At 48.4% G+C, this 14,596-nt stretch overlaps 1 protein-coding gene across 1 annotated transcript in view; it reads right to left on the minus strand.

The window, feature by feature from the left end:
• The window catches only part of CAPN5 (calpain 5), a 51,695-nt gene that overhangs the window by 21,339 nt on the left and 15,760 nt on the right, over positions 1–14,596 (minus strand). The gene's annotated exons all lie outside the window — the stretch shown is intronic.

The raw sequence follows: 14,596 nt of genomic DNA on the forward strand, positions 1-14,596 counted from the left end.
CTTTGTGATCCTGCTCTGGGGAGCAGAGACCCCCCCCTTCTTTATCCCATCTGAGGACCACAGCTGCCCCTTCTGCCCTTGGGGGGATCTGCAGATTACAATAAAGGGGTTGCTTGATATACACAGACAGGTGAGAACACGAAATCATGAGAAACACAGAGCCACAAAATGGATTAGGTTGGAAGGGAGCTTTTAAAAGCCATCTAGTCCAAGTCCCTGCAGTAAGTGGGGAGATCATCAGCTGGATCAGGTTGCTCAGAGCCCAGTCCACCCTGACCTTGAATGTTTCCTGGGGCTGGAACATCGATCACCTCTCTGGGCTAGCTGTGCCAGCGTCTGACCACCTTCATTTTCAAAAACTTCTTTCTTACAGGTAGTCTAAATCAACCCTCCTTCAGTTTAAAACCACTACTCCTAGTCCTATGGCAACAGGCCCTGGTAAAAAGTTTGTCCCCATCCTTCTTATAAGCCCCTTTCAAGTACTGAGAAGCCGCAGTAAGGTCTGCCCTGAAGTGCAGAGCGGGGCTACCACGCTTCCCTGCAGAAGGCCCACACACCATGCTCAAGCCCTGGGACTGAGCCTAGTCCCAGTGGTCTCAAAATCACCAAATCAAGGTGGCAATAAGGAATTTCTGGATATCATCCAGTCCACGCCCCCTAATCAAAGCAGGGTCAGCTACAGCAGGTTGCTCAGGACTGTGTTCAGTCAGGTTATGAATATTTCCAGGAATGGAGACTTTGCAACCTCTCTGGGAAGCCTGTGCCAGTTTTTGGACCACCCTCACAGTATAAAGTCTTTTCTCATGCTTATTTGGAATTTCCTGATGTTCAGTTTGCACACACTGTCTCTTGTACTGTCACTGGGCACCGCTGAGAAGTCTGGCTGTGTCTCCTTCATTCCTGCCTATCTGGTATTCATGGACATTGTTAAGATTCCCCTGAGCCTTCTCTTCTCCAGAGTGAAGAATCACAGAATCATCAAGAAGACCTGTAAGATCATGGAATCCAGCCATTAACCCAGCACTGCCAAGTCCACCACTAAACCATGTCTCTCAGCACCACATCTACGCTTTTCTTCAATATTTCTGGGGATGGTGATTCCACCTCTTCACTGAGCAGTCTGTTCCAATGCTTGAGCACCCTTTCAGTGAAGAAATTTTTCTTAATATAAAATCCTTGTAAAGGGGAAGGCAGCATTGCCTCCTTGCCCTAATGCTGTGGAACTGATTCTACTGGGATGAGTCTCCTCCATGGGTCAGTTTCCCCAGCAAAGCCCCCTGGGAAGGTTTGCCATATTCCTTAGACTGGAGCTTACCAATATTAAATTACTTGGATTCTTCAGTCCCTATTGAAGCTACTGAGTTTCCACTCATATGTTTTGTACCTGGTCTAGACTGTGTGGCCTCAGTCCACTGGGATGGCATTGCCTGTATTCTCTGGCTGTACTGAGGTGGGAGCCAAGGACCAAGGCACTGCTTCAGCCAGGCTGCAATGCCTCAGGACTGCAAGGAGCACAGTGGGGCCCTGGTGTGTGATGCAAAGCACCCTCGGGGCCATGAAGCACCATGCCCACGTGCAGAGGTGGCTGATGAACAAGATACCAGTGGAAACTAGGTCAAAAAGCCAAGAAAAGCTTTGGAACATTTAGTGCTCCTTTTCCTGTGAAGGAAAAGCTGGAAGTGATAAGGAGCTTGTTCTGCAGCCAGATGGAATTACAGGCCCTGGGATTTGTGAGTGCAAAGGGAGGAGAGGAGCAGAGATGCCCTGATCAGAGAAGGTCATGACCTTGGTTTCCTCCCCTCCCTACCATGCAGCAGACAGAATCCAGGTGAGCAATACCATTTATCCAGGCGGCAAACACCACATCACTGTCCCACCCTCACGACCCTGAGAGAGGAGGGCAGCACACCAACATCTACACCCACACACACCCTGGGCCCTCCCGGGTTCAGGCTTCCGCCACCACAGAAACAGCCCAAACTGCCTCTTGACACTTGAGGCTTCAGCAGACAGGAAGTCCATCCCATCCTTCATTGTTCCTGGTTCCTCCTAGTCTGGACACAGATGGAGAACAGGGAGGGGAAGCCAAAAGCTACAGCTGCAGGGAAGCTATGGCTTTAATGTGTGGTTCTTAGCTCTATCCTGGCCAAGGGAGTCACATATGTCTCTTCACCCCCAACGAGAACCTGTCTCAGAGGATCTCAAGAATCACAGAATCATTGAGGCTGGAAAAGCCCTTAAGATCACCAAATCCAACCATTAATCCAATTTCCATGTTCATCCCTAGATCATGTTCCCAAGTGCTGCACCCACATGTTCTTTGTTCATCTTCACTTCAGGAGATTCCAAGGACCCTAAGCACAATCAAAAATGATCGGCCCTCCCTAAAATTGTCTGCTGAAATGCCTGCTGAGCTCCAGGCAACAAAACACAATTCAGAGAAAGCCTGTGTGGATGGCTCTGTGGAAAGATTCAGACTGATAACACAGAGTGGGCCAAAACAGTGATTCAAAGTTCTGGTGATTCATATCCTCCATCCTCCAATGGATGTGGGACAGAGGTGGAAATCAGAACCAGAGCAGGTCCCCGCTGATGAGGGGCTGATTGCAGAGGCCTGGCTTAGGAGAGCCCAGATTAGGACAGTTTGCTCCTGCTGGCTTTGGGTTTTTGAAGTTCATTAAGGAAAAAAAAAAGAAAAAGAAAAAGAGACCAAATCAGAGGAATTACCTTGTACTTTTTTGCTTCCCACTCAAAAGCATGCTGTCTTTCCCTCTGCTTTCTCTTTTGGGACACCTTCCCAAAATGCACACAATTTTCTTACAAATGTATTTAAAGCAGAAAATATCTTCCTCACCTTCTCCAGCCTGTCCAATTCCACCCAGGGCTGTAAGGAGAAAATCAGTCTCTAATTTGCTTTATAATTGATGACTGTTTTACCATCAATGTTTCTCGGTACATGTTTCTGAGATTTAGATTCACTGGTATCTGGATCATGTCAAACCAGATGTGGGGAGGGAAAAAGCTACATCAGGAGGAAGAATAACCAAGGGAGACAACATCTGCTGCATGCCAGGACCATTTTTTGCTAACAAGATTTTGTAAGGAACAGACTAGTCTAATTTCATTGCAGAGCCTAGCTGTTTCAGAACAATGCCTTCAGTCAGACTTGCAAAATCAGCAAAATAATCCATTAGCATGGCTGTGCTTCCTCCCCTCCCTTCTGGGCAACTGGGAACCGAAAGGATCCTGTCTTAAATGTCACTCACACAGACAAGAGAGCAAGAGGAACTCAAGAATGGTGAGCAGCAGTGACACAGCAGACACAAAGGTCCCTGTGCTGCCCTGCTGCAGGTACTTGCAACTGGGATGAGATTTTGCAGAAAGGGGAATTAATAAAATTTGCACCAGGGTAACAGAGGAAAGGGAAATGGGGTGAATTTAGAATACCAGGGATCTGTGCTTTCAGATGCATTAATATAGGATCACAGAATCATGGAGTGGTTTGTGTTGGAAGGGACCTTAAAGATCATCTCTCTCCAACCCCCCACCATGGGCAGGGACACCTTCCACTAGATCAGGTTGCTCAAACCCCGTCCAACCTGGCCTTGAAGAGTTTCAGGGACGTGGCAGCCACAGCTTCACTGGGCAACCTGTGCCAGTGTCTCACCACCCTTACTATAAAAAATTGTGCTGTTATATCAACTTTTAATTCATCCTTTTTCATTTAAAACCATTATCTCTTGTCCTGTCACTACAGGCTCTACTAAAAAATACCTACTCGGCAGATCAGCTTCACACACATGGAAGGGAAGGCTTGATTGGGAATATCTACACCCTACAGAACTGTTTGTGGGGGTTTGTAGTGCCTCAGCCAGGCATCCCTAATGCTAATCCACTCTCAGCACCTCAGTGTGTACACATTTGTATTGTTATCAGCTCTCACACCATGCAGAGGGCACTGGACACTCCACCCACAGCACACAGCACTTGCTTGTGAAGGGAGGCATCCAAAAAACACGCTCCCCACAAACTCCTCAACTCAGTTTGTGTACCACAGCATCATGCAGTGGCGCTTGTTCTGGCACCCGGAAGAGTGAGGGCAGTGTTTGTTTTGGCAACAGGAGGAGCAGGGACAGAGGCAAACAAGTTCTAAAGGTCAATTTGCAGGACCTTGACAGGCCCCTCTGCAGTTTTACCTTCCAGATATCTAAAGTACAAAAAAGGATAAAGAAATGAGAGGTGGCGAGATGGCTGTGAGAGTACTGCACTTTCCCAGGAGCAGATGGAGAGGGATTGGAAGGAGAATAACACAAAAGTACAGAGACCCCAGACCTGTCATTCCTCCCACATGCCCTTTCCAGGGATGCACTCTTGGGAAGCCTCACCACTACTCTACCCAGGACTTCATCAGTCTCTAGCCAGCCAAGACTGATGCAGAGGCTGGCACAGCCTGGCTTTCAGCATCACCACACATCCAGACTTAGCCCTCCCCAGGCCATCTCTCCCACAGCAAGTGCTTTTGTCTGGTGGCAAAGCCACTAAGAAAATAAAATACTCCCTGGATACCAATAGCCCTGAGGTCTGCAGAAGTCCCTGCCAAAGCAGGAAAGTCTTCACATGGCTCACTGACAAACTGGGGGATGGGATGCTCAGAGCAGTGAGATGATGTGCCACAGGTCACCCCATCGAGAGGCAGAAGTGGTCTCTCTGGGTTTCCAGTCCCAGCACAGCCCAGTCACCAGGGGAACCATCCTTCCTTCACAGAAATGATGTCACCTGGCTCCCTTTCATGCTGCATCCCCTGAGCCAGCTGGACCCTTACAGGTGCACACAACTACAGTCTTCAGCTGTGGAGAGTACACCGAGCAAATGCAGCTCTCAGATGGCTCCACCTGGATCTCCTTCCCTAAATCCTGGTCCATGTAAGCATGGGCTCTAGGGAGCTACACAAGAGAGGTGGAGGAAGAGCTAAAAAATAAGCTCCCAAGGCAGTTTAACACCCTCTGACAGATACACATGTGACTCAGCACAGTGCTGCTGGCCACCTTTGCCCAGCTTCCCCCACCCATCATATCCCAGTCTTGAGCTCTTCTACAGATCTCATTTGACCAGCTTCCCTTGGGAAGGACTTGCAGGGTGAACCAACCCTGGTTTGGCAGTATTGTGAGCTTAAAATACACCCACACTCCCAAGTCTGTCCTCTCACATGGCAGGCACACCATGCTCTCAGTTGCTCCAACACTTTTAGCTGTAGGGTTTAACCTCAAGCAGAGGAACTGCTTTGGCTTGAAACTCTGTGCATCAAGCCCCAAACCTGGAGGATCATGCAGTGACCTCATACAAGTGAGGGACCACAGACCACAGGCAGGATGAGGATGCTCCACATCTTGCACCACTTTTGGGCCATCAGTCCCCACCCTGGAGGATGCAGAGGTGGGGCCATGCTGGTGGAAAAGGAGGAGCCTGTCCAAGTACATCCTGTTGTGAAAAACCATAGTATTTCAGGAGGAATGGTCCACACCCAGCCATTCTTCACAGAGCTAATGTGAAAACCTGGAACAAGCTGATGTGGCCACGAGCTCAGCCACAGTTTATGCCTCCAATTCAGCAGCTGCCCTGCCTGAATGCCAAATCCTGTATCCCACTGAAAACCAATCTTCTAAAAGAGTATTAAGAAATATAAATTGTGCACAGTTTGTTTGTTTGCTTTTAATTAACCTAAGAGTCAAGTTATTGATGAGAAAAGAAGAACTGGAAGCTGAAAACTACATCCACACTCAATTGTGTGGATCTCAGATCAAAATCTCTGAACTGCTTTTCTGTGGGGCGCCTCCCACACCCCCTTGAGCCATACTCTCTCCATTTCCTTGTCCCAGGGCAAGGAAATACCCTTTTGGTTTGAGATTGTGTCCCATTCATAGCACCTCCATTCAAAAACCGGACTTGACCTCACCACAATCTAAATTAATCCCTGACTATGCAATGATGATGAAAAATGAGGTTATCATGAGTTTAAGCCATTTAAAGAAACTACTTTCAGCCCACGCCTATTCTGGTTATTCATACACTGGGTGTAGCTTTACAAACAGAATCCTATTTTATGAGAGAGCCACCCTCTAGAGATGTGGAGTCATGAGCTTCTGCTAACTGGGAGAAGGGACATTAATTCTTATGTAACTGTCAGTTGTTGCATTTGCATCAGACCACAGTCAAAATTTAACCATCCATGACCACTCTCCATTAAGATGGTTTGTTCATCCTTTTCCTTCTTGGATGGGGACTGGGAGGAAAGCATCACTGAGCAGTGGTTTCTTCACAAAGATCCAGAAATATCAAAGAAGTGTTGTTTTATATTTCCACTAACACACACTCACAAACTCACACACTCACATTCTTCATATTTTATTTTCCTTCTGCAAGAGGCAGCACCATGCCTGATCAAGTCTTTTCAAGGGCTTCAGTGAAAGACACTTGCTCCAGCAGGAATGCCTGCCCTTAACACAGGCAAATCACCGCAGGCAAATCACCCCCAAATCCTATCCTCTCTGAGGGCTCAAAGATTAGAGCTCACAGGCAGTGCAGAAACTCCCAGCTTGACCCAAGATTAAAAGCCTTGGCTGATTCAGAGTGTGCATCCAGCTCTGGGACCCCCACCATAAGAGGACATGGACCTTTCTTGCTGGAGCAAGTCCAGAGGAGACCACAAAGATACTTGGAGGCTGAAGCAGCTCTGCTAGGAAGACAGGCTGAAAAAGTGTGCAGTTTGCAGACAAGAAGAATCCAAGGAGACCTTAGAGCTTCTTCCAGTGCCTAAAGAAGCTCCAAGAGCTGGATAGGGACTTTTCACAAGTGCGTGAAATAACAGGACAAGGAGGAATGGCTTGAATGGCTTTAAAGTGAATAAAATCAGGTTTAAGTTAGATAACAGAAATAAATCCTTTCCTGTGTTGAGGCACTGGCACAGGTTTCCCAGACAAGCTGTGGATGTCCCATCCCCAGGACACGTTGGAGAGGGCTTTGAGTGGTGAGGAACGCATTCAGTGCAGGTATCTCAGTGAGCAGCTGCAGTTTGAGCTCTGGGGAGAGAGAGCCCAAGCCTGAGACAAGAGGCTGTGAACTGCTGACCAAAGAACAAAGGGCACCTGTGTCCCATCCATGACTGGACACTGGGAGACCCTCCAGGCTTCCCCATGCTTGGACTGTGAGAGGATAAATACCTCAGGTTTCCTTTTTTGGGGTCCCTCCTCAGAGGCACCAGCTCGGGCCATTTTTCTATCACTGCAGCAAGATGAAGTAATTTTAATGAACCAGATGTCTGAGACTCTGTTGTGGGAAAGCTGGGGTCACGGTAAGGAAAGCTGGTCTGTGAGTGTAGGGAGTCAAGCGGGGCAGCCAGTGTCTCCCTGGAGCTGCCCGCTACAACCCAGCTCAAGTGGTGGGAGTGTGACCTGCCAGAGCAGCTCCTGGATGGTTGGACAGGGAAGTTTCCTTAACACTGAGAAACACATCTAGTGGGAGGTGTCTCTCCCATGGCAGGGTGGTTGGAGCTGGGTGATCTTGAAACCAAACCAGTCTGTGGTTCTACGATAAGCAGCTCTGTAATTGCTCCGCAGGTCGAATGTGCCCCCCCAGGACCCCAGAGCCCAGTCTGGGAGGATTTGCACATTCCCTCCCATGTAGCTCAGAGGCAGCAGATGCCCAGGACTCCTTTCTCTGCTATTGTTCTGCTCTTCCTCATTACCAATACAATGATTTCTTGTGACCAACACGCAGCGGCACTAAGAAGCACGCAATGAATCTAATCCAGGGATTTTGCCGTCACTTTTGCTTTTAAGGCCGTGTCCTTCTGATGATGAGGACAGAGAAGACTGGCTGGAAATTTTTATCAAAGGCTGCACTAGTGCCAAGCAGCTTATCAATTCCAGTCCTCACTTGGGGCTAAGGAGGAGAGTGTGTTTGCCTGGCACCATGAGGCCACGGCCCTGGGAGGATCTGGCGAGACCTGCTGGAATGCAGCCAGGGTCAGCATCGCATCTAATGGGAGTAGAGACCTTTTAAAGTAAGTACAAATAATAACAATGAATCTCTTGTTCATCCTTGAGGGATGGGGTAGCCTACGAATGGCTTAAAAATGTAAAAACAAGGTCAATTCAGAGATTGCATTAAATGATGACCAAATCCTTTCCTGGCAAGGAACAGCCAGACTGGCAATCAGCTCCAGTTTTACTGAAAACAGCAGATAAATTAACAGGCGAGTGGCTCATAAATTCTTAAGCTGAGAAATGCAAAGGTCTAGAAGGATTTTAATCCCTATGATGGACCCCAGACAGAGTCTGTTGAGTTTGTTCAGAGGAGACGATCCTTCAGTCGATCCAGCAGCACAGAGGAGCCCCAGCGTCAACAGCAACCCCAAGCATTCTCTGGGTGAGACCAAAAGTAAGAGAGACAGGACAAGACTGCAAGAAGCTCAGTAAAGACACCCCTGGAGCACAGAAGTTAGTATTTGAGTCTTTCTGCAAGAAACGCTTCCACGTAGGACACCAGAAGTTTTTTTGCACCCAATTGCCATTGGAATGCCTCCCTGCTAAACTCTTGGTGAGCTCTGGAGAGTAAAGAACTACAAGAACCTAACCTCTGTCTTCACCATTATCCTCACTCTTGTGTTTTTGCCAGCTTCCCAGCCTGCACTACACACTGGGGAAAAGACCTTTTAATGCAGAAGCTTGTGGGCAGGGAAGTGCTGGTCCTGCTTTTAGTGAATTAGTGCATTGACTCCTTTCCCCTTCCAGGAAACCCCAAGGGGATTGATTGTATAATCCTCACTCAGCAAGAGAGAAGAGCTAAGTACTTAATAAGGTGCAGAAAAGTGGAGCTAAGAGATGCTCTCCCATCCTGCAACACCTCCTCCAAAGACAACAGCATCCAGTTCAGGAGACAATGGACATAATGTATCCTGCATCACAGGACAAGGGAGAATGGCTTTAAGGTGAAATAGGGTAGATTTAGATTGGATATTAGGAAGAAATTCTTCCCTCTGAGACACTGGACCAGGTTGTCCAGAGAAGCTGTGGATGCCCCATCACTGGAAGTGTTCAAAGGCCAGGCTGGATGGGGCTCTGAGCACCCTGGTCTAGTGGAAGATGTCCCTGCCTAAGGAACCAGAGGATCTTTAGGACCCTTCCCAACCCAAACCACTTTATGATTCTGTAAATGGACAAAAACCCCATGCACAAGTCACAGTGGATACATACCAGGAAGGCAGGGAATGGCTATTGAAAAATCCTGTTTTCTTGGTGTCTAAAACAAGGTTTCTCTTGTCGGTCTGGAAAAAAACCTCAGGTCTGTGACTGAGAGCATCTCTCACCAGTGCCACAGTAGGGCTGAAAATACCACAATCCTAGTGCCCTAAGATCTCCTGCTTCCACAACCTTTCCCAAAACACCTGGTCTGTCTCTCTTCCCCCCAGCTACTCTCTCAGGCTTTCCCCTCCAAATGACATTGCCTTCATCCAGACAAAATAAGATTCCCATTTAGCAAGAATCTACCTTTATGCTCTTTAATCAGGGACAATCTCCCCTGACAATTAATTCCTGCAGAGATAATTCAGATACTTGCAAGTAAATGCTGGAGAGAGATAAAAATACTGAGAAAGAGGCATGGAGGGAAAAACTCTATCCTCTGAAGACTGGGAGGGCAGACTTCATCCAGGAAGTTTCTCTGGTGGTTGCAACCATCAAGGCTTCAACTCACATGCAGCTCAGGTTCAACAACAGCCACACATCACCTCGAGCCACACAGTCACTGTGACAACAGCTGACTTGGAAATCCTTGTCTTTGTCACAGCTCCCTGTTACAGCACATCTGGCACAGCTCAGCACAGAGATCCCACCTGGGCCCTTCCCAGTGTCTTTGGGATCTCATGTCTCAGCCACTCAGCATCTTAGGGATGACTGTGAATTGCTCCTGCAATTCCTGCTGTGGGCAGGAATACACTCAGCACACAGCAGCCCACCTGCCTCCCAGAACAGGGAGGAAAAAAACATCTCCAAGCTCAACCTTGCTCCCTGGGAAGAGCTGAAGGACCAGAGCATGCAGCTCATATAGTTCAACATCACACCTGTGCATGATGTAAGCCTCTCACCAGGCTTCACTGGCTTCCCACAGGTGCCGTGGTGCCCAAATTTGTCCTGGATGGTGACCCATCCCAGCAGCAGATCATAGCTTGGTGGGCTGAACCTGAACCAAGTGGCCCTCTTGCTGCATAGAGAAAACAAGCCCTGGGTAAGAAGGCCCAGAGGTATTAAAGACAGACCCTAATCAAAACCTGTAGCAATCCTGTGGCATCACTGGGAGCACTCTGTACCCAAGAAGAGAGCTTGGGACAGTGATGATTAGAGGAGATGAACTCTTTTCCCCCATGGTAGATGAGTCTCTTCTACCTTAGATCATCATCGTTTTTTCCCACAGGGGATCAACAAACACAGCAGATGCCACAAATCTCCCCTTATTTTTGCCATCCATCCTGCACCTCATCCATCCCCTTCTACTCATCTTTGTGCCACCCCTTCTTATTTACCCACCTCCCAAACATCCAGACCAGCTCACCCAATGCACAGACCAAACCTCCCACTTCCAAGGTGCACTGCCAGCATTCCTGTCCCAAAAGGGGAGGGCAGAACTCAGAGCTTGAGGATCAGGCTGAGATTTCCACTGGGAGTGGTACTACTTGTCTGGATACAGATCTCCCTCTCCTGTGCACAGCAGCATACAGAGCAGAAGGGAAAGAAGTTTCAAGCAAGGTGTTGGGATTCGGGCTAAGCTTAAAAGTTCTGTTTTAATTTCTAATGCAACAGCTGAGTGCTGCTGCCAAAAGGAACCGCTGATGTTGCCTGAGTGATCTCCAAAATCTACTTTGGCTAGGCAATGAGCAGCCAGCTTTGTTTTTAAGTGGATTCACTAAAGGGGGCTCTTCAGGACCCCCTTCCCTGCTCAGGCTGATGCTGTGGTTTCCCACCCTCTGAAGCACTCCAGTAATTGGCTTTCTGGCTTCGCTGGGCTGCATCACAAAGGCGTCCAGCAAACAACCACCGGAGCCAAAACACGATTAGAGGGCTCAAACAGCTGCTCCCTCTGCAAAGATCTGGCATCCAGAGCAGGGCTGGAGGCCAAGGAAAGCAGGGAGGGAGGGAGGACACTCTGCTGGAAATAATAAGGCTGAGCCCATTCCAGGAAAGGCTGCAGTGCCGGATGCAGGAGGAAGTTGAAGCAAAACAACCTGACCAGGGAAGGGACCAGAGCTGTTGATCAGCCTCTCCTTTTCCCCTCTGCCCAGAAAAGCCTCAAGCAAAAGCGAAAGCACTGCAGAGATTGGGGGTTCTGTTGTTTTGTTGGGTTTTTTTGCCAAAGCAGCCTCAAGCTTTGGGAGTGTATGGAGGAACAGAGAGGATGCTGGAAGAATAATTGGGAAGGCAGAGGTGCACAGGGGGATAGACTGTTAGGTCCACACTAGCACAATGGAAATATATAGAAAGAAGATCCTGCCTCTGCCAAAGCACATTCCCAGCAACCCAGTGAGTTCACTATGGTTACTTTTCACATGCAAGTGCTCTACCTGAAAAATCACAGAACAGTTTGGGTTGGGAAGGACCTTTAAGATCACCTAGTTTTGATCGCCCTGGTGTGGCCAGAGACACCTTCCATTAGACCACATTGCTCAAAGCCCATCTAGCCTGGCCTTGAACACTTCCAGGCATAGGGCAGCTACAGCTTCTCAGGGCAGAATTTATCTCCTATGTCTGATTTCTTTCCACAGATCACAAGTGACAACTTTTCTGAGAAAGCAAGTGGTTGTTTTTAACAGTGGACAGCTTTTATTTCCGTTCTCCACCCACTCTGTTCTCACTGCAAAGCTAGAGACATGATGAGCTCTTATGTTTTATCACAGTTTTAGCTGGAACGCTCCAAAACAACCCATGACCATAGCCCTGAGAGATGAAAGTGTGTACACAACATCCCTTCCCTGCAGACAGCATCCCTGGGACTGGGGACTCTATTTCTTGGTAAGGAAATCCCCAAAACAGCATCTGCCAAAAGCTGGGAGTATCACTACTTGCTTTTTCCTGAATGAGGTTTAACTGGGATTGCTTAAAAGAAGATTTGCTGGTTGTAATAGAAACAAGATGCTGTGGTTTAATAACTGCACCGTGCCATTCAATAGCACACAAGCAGAACAGTTGATTTAAACTTCATGGACTTTTTCAACTCTACTGAATCCTGCATTAACTTGGAAAAGCTGATAGTGATTGCTTTCTTACAGAAGATGCTGGGATTTTCCCTCGACTCTCTCCCTCAGAAGACCAGTAAGAATTCAGGCAGAATCAGGTCCAGCAACTAAAAATATCATTTTGCATTGTCTGCTGGCACAAAGCAATTCTCCCTATGAAATTTAGTTACTTTTTCTGAAATTAAGAACTGAGAGAAAGAACACAAAGAAATGCTTTTGAGAAAGAGGTTTCTCGAAACTTCAGCAGCAAACAGGGCAGGTGTAAGCTCAGATTCTTTTTTTAATGGTGATTTTGTGGTCAAGGCAGCTGAGTAGGTCTGATCAAGCAATCCTACCAGACAGTGGCATCATGAGTCTGCTACTGCTCAGCATGCACTCCTTCTGGCACCCAAACTGCTGGCAAAGTTCCCTTTATCTGGTGCAGAGGCAGCAAAACAAGGACCACCTCTATTAAGCCACAGGACCTTGCTGGCACATGGGACCCACTTCCAGCCTCCATTCCCACTGACAGCCCATGTCAGAAAGAGCCCTGGTTCAACATCCTATGCTAACTGTTTTAAGGATCCCCTCCTAGCCAAACAGTTCTCTGATCCTACGAAAATGCAGAGCTGGGTGGCTGGAAAAAAGTTTGAATTCACTCTGTGCTTCAGCAGGGATAGGTTTGGACTAGGTGAGCATGACACCTTGCAGGTGAGGTTCAGAAAGCTTTCTTAGAAAGACCTCATGCTCTAAAGAGCAAGACAGCAAGAGGATAATACCTGCCTGAACACCGAGGGCTGCAAGTGAGATGAAAGCCAGAAAAGCAGATGGAGAAAAGCTCCGAGATGTCCAGCAGAACACAAGCAATCTTTGTCCCTCTACAAAGGGATCCAACCCTCCATCTCTAGACATATGGCTGAAGTAATGTGTGAGACCTGACTGCAAACCAGCCAGGGGGTCTCAAATACATCCCTACCTTTTAGTCCCAGAGAAGGTTGTTTAGAAAGTCTCAGCTATCACCTGTCTGCTCTATAAATGGCATGTGCAAGGTGTGTTCATGTTTGCCCCCAGAGTGAGACCAAACCATGGTGGGCACTGTCTTCAGAAGGCAGCTGTGCACAAAGCCTCTTTTCCTTCCAGTAGACAAAGGGAATAAACTAAAACACACACAGGGCTTTGCACAAATCCAGTGTCCAGGCAGAGCTGGGGTGGAAGACACAAAGGCAGAGCAGAGGGAAGCGAGGCATCCTCCCACAAGGAGCCCAGTGGGATGCTAGGGGCTCAGCCCCTCTGGCCACACAACAAGAGTCAGTTCAGCTCCATCTCTCCCTTCACACAAATCCTTTTGTCCACCCCCTCCAGACTGCCCTTGCCCAGACAGACGCAGCACTGTCTCGTGGAAGGCCAGCTGATTTTCTGGGCTGTCAGTGGGGGCGAAGACGATGACGGCAGCTCGGGCAACACTACAACACTCAAAATGCCACCAAGCCACGTGTGGAAAAGCACAGGCTGGGTAGAGAGGGCTGCTGCTCCCCATAGGGAAGGAAGGAAACCCAGGTGTGTGAGATGCTGGGACACTGCTGCTCCCCAGCCACAATTATCGCTGCTACCTGGGACTCCCTGTGATCCATGGCAGTGAGAGCACTGCTGTCATGGTCAACTCCAAGCAGACAGCCATAACAAGACATACAAATCCTCCATAGTGCCTGCCCTCAGGTCCTGATGTCCTTGGGCTGGCACTGAGGGCAGCAGAAGGACTGGCAACAGGCAATGTTATCCCCAGCCTCCCACAACCTGCCTTCGTGACAGACACAGCAGCACAGAGAAGAGGCAGAGGTTTTTGCACAGAAGAGGAAGGATAGGTATGACCACCCTCTTCCCCAAAGATCCCCAAACCACCTCACCTACCCAAAACTTGTTTTCCCTTTCCAAATGGACCAACACCACTTGAACACCAAGAATATTCTAGTGGAAGGTGCCCCTGCCCTTGGCAGGAGGGTTGGAACCAGATCTTTAAGGTCCCTTCCTTCCAACTCAGACCATTCTGTGATTCAGAGATAACAGTCTGCCCTGCTGGACCCACCAGCCTTACAGGAGTACACAATACCAAGCCAGCTGCAAACCATCTCTCTGGTTTATGCATGGGGAAACTGAGTGACAGAAAAGCCTCCTTTGCTCTTGGACCTGACTGGATGCAGAAGAGCCTGGACCTGAGTGCAGCGGGGGTTCCTGGCACCCTAGAAGCTCATAATATCAGGTCTGGGTAAATAATGCTGTTGGGGAGAGGAGATGTTGACAGCCTTGGTGAAGGGTGCACTGTGCATTTTCAGGAAG

The sequence above is a fragment of the Pseudopodoces humilis genome, chromosome 2, assembly GCF_049639895.1.
Source record: "Pseudopodoces humilis isolate 2021_Gansu_Grassland_sample_001 chromosome 2, ASM4963989v1, whole genome shotgun sequence".
NCBI classification, from domain to species: Eukaryota; Metazoa; Chordata; class Aves; order Passeriformes; family Paridae; genus Pseudopodoces; species Pseudopodoces humilis.